A 6,000-nucleotide genomic window follows, 5' to 3' on the forward strand; every position below is an offset into this window, starting at 1 on the left:
GGCAATTTGAGCCTTGTTTAAACCAAGTTAATGGCCTTTTAGGCTTCCTCCAAGTGAGTAGCATTCATTTTTTGAGTAAAGTAAGAATTATATGTCACAGGTGGAGCATCAGGATTTTAGAGATGCTTAGGTGGAACACGGCCAAAAAAAAGGTTGGGAACCACTGCTTTATACAATTCATATAGTTCTTTCTCCACTATTTTTTAAAGTTTTGCCAAGAGCTATGGCTAATCTTTATTGGATTTATCTTGTGTCCTTGTTTTAAGAGGTAAAATTATCACAACTGAGATTTTATAATTTTAAATTAAAATAATAATAATAATTGCATTTTAATTGCAACTTCTTAATCTCCAAACTATTATCATAAAAAACCATATAAATCTTTTTCAAATTTCATACAACATAGAAATACTAAAAAATAAGTAAAAAATATGGAGATTATGACAAAAATCAGAGCCAAGGGAACATTATATACATTCTATCATTTATTATCAGTAATACTTCCAGTGCTATTCTTAAATACTAAAAACTGGTAACATGCAGGTGCACTATCAACATTTCATATGAGTACAGTATATGAAATGACAACTGACTATTTTCCCTTTACAACAAAAACTTTTTAAGAGAATTGATTTTTAATTTATGTAGGAATTGTGCAAACTGGCATCAATTTTAAAAGTATGGAAGCTTTATTGAATGGCAGTTTTTTGACAAAGAGCTAGATGGAGCAATCCAGTATGCATATATACTGAAAAGTAAGCTCCATAGTGTTTTATAGAATGTACTCTATTACACAGAATAGCATTATTTCAATAGCATAAGTAGGGAAAAATCAAAGCTTGAGATATATTGCACAGACATTTCTTTTAATAAAACAAAAATAAAACATGGGTCTCATTCATATTTTCCATTTGTAAACTACCTCATGTATCTCCCTCATAATACAGTAAGACTAAGATTGTAAAAGTATTTTCTTGCCATTCCATTGAAATGAATACAATGCTATAAACCAATCATTTTATAAATTTGTGAATGGATAGCTTACTAAGCACAACATTTTTCTAACCCTAATAGCAACAGGCAATATTTTCTATTAAAACAATTAATTGTAAAAGCCCTTTAAAAAGTTCAGGGGAAAATGTCAACTGATTAATTAGCAAAACATGAACATATTCTAAAAACTGCTAAACAGTTTTATTTGTAATGCATTATGCATTAATACAGACTTAATAGACATATAAGTCTCGCATTTTATTAAAGAGAACATGCACCATTTAAAAGAACAAAGGCATCCCTGTGATATAGGGGAACAATGTGAAAAAAAGTAACTATCAAGATCTTCTCCCTTATAACAAATAAATGAAGACTGACGCTAGGACACTGTTCTTAGTCCTAAACAATTATATGTACAGTATTTTCCTTAGAGCTACATAAAACAAAAGCGATAACATCTTTTTTTTCCTCAACGCTGTATTGTTCATCTGTTTTCCAGGCAAGGAACAGCAATGGTGTATCTGAGAAATGTTTTAAGTATGAAAGTATTGAATATTTCATGAAGATCCGAGGGGGGGGGGGACCAGGGATTTCCCCTTCAAATGTTGATTTCCCATCATTAAAGTACACAGGCAACAAAGGCTGGGGAGAAAGGGCAAGAACAGGCTTTACTCCCTTCCCTCCTCCTCCAGTTTCCCCAAGGACAATATCAGGCAGATCTTTAAAGGACTCTTCTCAAGCTCTCCTCCAGCCCCGCACCCTTCTTCACACTTCCGCACAGACATTTAAGGGCCGAAGATTACATGGAGCAAGCATGGATGAGAGCGGGAGAGTGGGTTACATAATCGTATCTAAACATCCATATGCGTACCGATTATATAAGGGTTGGGGGGGGGCATTTCTTTGCAAGAGGGGGGAAGGGGGCGGAGGCGAGAGCCAAGATTTCGTTGCAAACCCCCTAAGGAAGCCAGCATGCAGAAGAGGGGAGAGAGGGAGATCACATCTGCTTTCGCAGCCCTCGCAGCAACAGCAGCAGCAGGCAGAGCCCCTTGTTAACCCCCTTCCTGTGGCTTTTACACGTCATGGAACATTCCCGGAACGGGCCAACGTTCCACCCACTTCAGGGAACAGACATAAAGGCGCAACACAGAGATATCCTTCTCCTCGGCTTGTCCGCCCTCTCCCTTCCTCCCCCCCCCCGCTCCACCACCTCTCTCTCCTCCGTTCGCCCTGCACATCCATCTCCCCTCCTCCCCCGCACGCACAGCTGCTGCCGCCACGCGCTTTTTCCTCGGCCCCCACCAGGGGGGCTCCCACATGCCACCTCCGCCCCACAGCCCGCAAGAAGTATTAACGAAGCCAGCTCAGGCGGTTGCCAAGTCACCCGGGCGACCCTCCCCTCCCTCTTTCTCCCCCCCCCCCAGGAAGCCCAGCGCTTTGAAACGCTTTCCGACTAAGGAAAAAAAAACCGCGACGCCCTTCGCAAACTAGCCCCAGCGCGCGCGGGCGTTGCGCGCGTGCCCTCTCCGCCACCTCACCGCTAAGCTACCTTGAAATGGGCAAAGAGCGATGCCTCAGCCGGACCCCGGCGGCAGCAACCTCCGCGCCGCGTCCCTTCCTTCTCTGAGCTCCGCGTCCTCTCTTCCTCCGCCTCCTCAATCTGCTCATTAGTAACCATGCACATACTTCTTCCCCACAGGAGGAGATTACGCAAGCCCTCTTTTGCTCCTTAATCTGCATACACTTACATGCTGGGTATTCCCCACATTCCCTAACAGTAGGCCAAGAGCAAAAGGACCTCGTTCGCGCGCACTGGGGCGCGCGCACATACACAGATATATATTCACATACAAAACAGAAGGGAGGGGGGGAGGATTGTCTACCGGCGGGGGGGGGAGGAAGGGGAAGCGTTTCTTTTTAAGTCAGGTTGCCAGATCTGAACTTCTAATATGCAAATCAAGACGCACCACACACACACTGGAACAGCATGTGACAACGTTCGCAAGGGGCTCTGCAAGATCGGTTTCCATTAGTCAAATGCGCGCCTGCATCGCAGGCGGTAGAGAAACGCTCTCTGCGACGCCCGGCTTGTCTGACAAGCCCCGTTACCCACGAGACAAACGAAACGAGGGACGTTACACATACGCCTTGCCTCCCTCTCAGAGACACTGACACCTTCCCTATCTCCCCCCATGGGAACTGTATAGCCCAGAGCCGGACGCTGTCCCGACCACTCCCTTGGTCACCTCACTTGACAACCCAATTCAACTATTTCCAACTATTGCTCAAAAAGACATCACAGGGCAGCGCATTGTTATAACTACGAGTATTTGCTTTTCTATTGCGTCTCCCACACACACACACAAACACCGAAAGGCAGGCAGCTAATGAAACAGTCCGATCCCTTCTCCGCTTCCTTATTTTATGGCCAATGTAGCTCCAGTAACAAGGATCAGGGCCACGTCAAAGAACTATCAGCAGTTGTTGTTGTTCCCCTTCCCCTGAAGAGAAGGATTCGGTATTGGAAATAAACGAGGTGAGAGGGGGAGACAGGCAGGCAGGCAGGTATCTTTGCAGCAAAAGCTCACCTGGGAGTCAACGAGAAGGAAAGCCTCCTGCACCGCGTGTCATTTCTTGTTGCGCCCTTACTAAGCCTGGGTCTGGAGTGCAGCTTTGCTTTAAATAGCGACAGGTATTACACAAGCCAACGGGTGTCTGATTCGTGTGTTTCTGTTCAAATCGATCATCGCTTCCTTCTTTTATCCTCCTCGGTTAAATAGAATAAAAATATCTACCCGTGCTGTCTTTCCCGCACCATATACAAGTGCATCCGCACACAGATACTATTCGTATGTGTAGGTATGTCTATAAATACATCAGCCTTAAAGGACGAGGGCCGAGAGGCCGCAGTGCTCGGTTGCGTGTGCGAGTGTTTGTATTTTTTCCTCCCTTCTGGACGATAGGAGCCTCTCTGATCTGCAGGGTTATTCCTGGCACCACTTCCCAGAACAGAAGTTACAAGGGGAAAGAGCAAGGGGAGAGCTCAGCCAGTGATGTCATCGGATCCCCCATTGCGTCCCAGGGAAGGGAGGGGAAGTAGGCTGAACCAGAAGATCCAGTTCCCGAGAGCCCTGGCTCGAGCGTGTGTCTGTTTGACAGACGGAGCGTGTACGAGAGGTGCTCCGTGCAAAGCGGGGGAGGGAGGGAGGGAGGGAAGGGAAAGGAAGGAAGGAAGGAGGCGGGGCTTCCCCGATCGCAGAGGGAGCTACGAGTCCCTCCGTCGGTCAGGGGAGATCTCGCTTCCTCTTCCCTCCCCCTGCAAAGGGAACTCCCCGGAGAGCCGGTTTCAACTTGTCATGCGAAAGTTGTGCGTCTTCCCAGCTTGAGAATTTCCTTTAAGGATGTGGGTGGGATCTTCTGTTCTGCTGCCCATTTTCCCTCCTCCTCTCCTCCTCCTCCTCCTTTTGTTTCTTTCCTTCCCGGTTCTGCACCTCCCTGGGCCGGCCAAGGTCATATTAACTGCCGGGAGAAGAACCTAAATTTAAGAACCCCCCCCCCAAAAAAAAACCCAACACTACGCCGACCGCATTCCTGCGGCATTTTTAAAGCTTGCTTTTTGCAGCTGCTTCCAACCTTTAGGACAACCGTCTGTTCTGTGAATCGTTTTTGTTCCGCTGGAAAGTTGATCCGCAGTTTGCAGAGCGACGCTGGTTTTGCATATGACTCTAAATATAATGTCTTGCATTCTTCGAAGGGTTTAGACTCCCTGCCCATTTCCCGGCGGAAAACGATTCGCTTAGGAATTCTGTTGCAGGCTTTAGACTGTATAATTAACTATTTTCGCTTTTGTTCATCTCTTTACTAATCCCTATTGTTTGATATACATACCGAGGAATGTAGAATTTACACGTTTAGAAAAAATATTAAAATAGGTTGAGTTTATTTCGTCTTTCGCGTTAAGGGAAGCAAGCAGGTCGTGGTTAAAGTTACACGATCAGAAGGTCCGGGAGGCTGTTAACGGCTGTCAATCTTAACAGCAGCCTTCTTAAATAGGGTGAGTTTTTGCGGTTCTCTCTCGGTTCGGCTTGAGACCGTGTGCGCCAAATGGAAAGTCAAAATGTTTGACGTCGGCTGTGCTTGCCTGTTCCCAAGGCGGGTAGAAAAACTGATGGAACGCATTATGGAAAAATCGGATGTAATGGAATCAAAACAGATCCTCATATGACTGTAATGTGCTGACCTGAGAAAACCACCAGAAATCACAGTTTATATCGGAGTTCAATAACTCCATAACTGCAGTCTCCCATACTGGGTTGCTATTTGGCATAAAACCTTGCTCTGTAGGCATAATTTCACAGGGCATCTAGTTGTTCTTTCCTGTTGGTATTCCTTCCAACTTTTCACACTGTTTATGCTGTCCAGTTTCATTCCAGTGCGTGTCCATTAAAGAGCAGGTTCTCTTTTATTTCTAATTATAAGGCTTCACCATCTTCTATCAAAAACTTAACTTGCCCTCATATTCAAATGCAAAATCTTCCTGCCTGGCCATCAACAAAAATAACTGTGTAGAGTGTCCTGGTGCAGGCCCAACAGTTTGATTCAATCAGTGGATTTTGCAATGTTGAAAACAATAAGGAGCTACATTTCAACGTTTTATGCTATTATGAAATCGGAATAGATGTCTACACAGGTGTGGTTGGTAGAAATGGATGTGACCCACTTATCCATGGTTTATAACTTACTAGCTGATACCCGTTGCCAGGTATTTATTTATCCTACTCATATTAGACAGGAAAAGCTCTGATTTCGACAATTAAACAATTACATTAGTTACAAATGTTTTCCCTGTGGCCCCAGAAGTGTCAAGGAAAGTGATACCACCTTGCTATTTTGCTATGATCATTTGGTATGCTTTTTTCTGATCTTGATTTATAAGTGGCTTCTTGTCCGCGATATTTGAAATAAGGTGTTCAACATTGCAGTTCTTTTCTTATATGCAATCTGCGT

The 6,000-nt window shown here is 44.8% G+C and overlaps 1 protein-coding gene across 4 annotated transcripts in view; it reads right to left on the bottom strand.

The window, feature by feature from the left end:
* HIVEP2 (HIVEP zinc finger 2) overlaps nucleotides 1-4,077 on the bottom strand; it is a 159,099-nt gene extending 155,022 nt beyond the window's left edge. For 2 of the 4 annotated variants that reach the window (XM_081942641.1, XM_081942639.1), the window contains exon 1: nucleotides 3,582-4,077. The gene's annotated coding sequence lies outside the window, so the exon portion shown is untranslated. Of the gene's footprint in view, nucleotides 1-2,542; nucleotides 2,764-3,581 lie in introns of those variants that run through there. The other 2 variants (XM_081942640.1, XM_081942638.1) reach the window with 1 other exon arrangement.
* Between the last annotated feature and the right edge of the window lie 1,923 nt (nucleotides 4,078-6,000).

Source organism: Natrix helvetica, assembly GCF_964273705.1.
Source record: "Natrix helvetica genome assembly, chromosome: 2".
Classification (NCBI taxonomy): Eukaryota; Metazoa; Chordata; class Lepidosauria; order Squamata; family Natricidae; genus Natrix; species Natrix helvetica.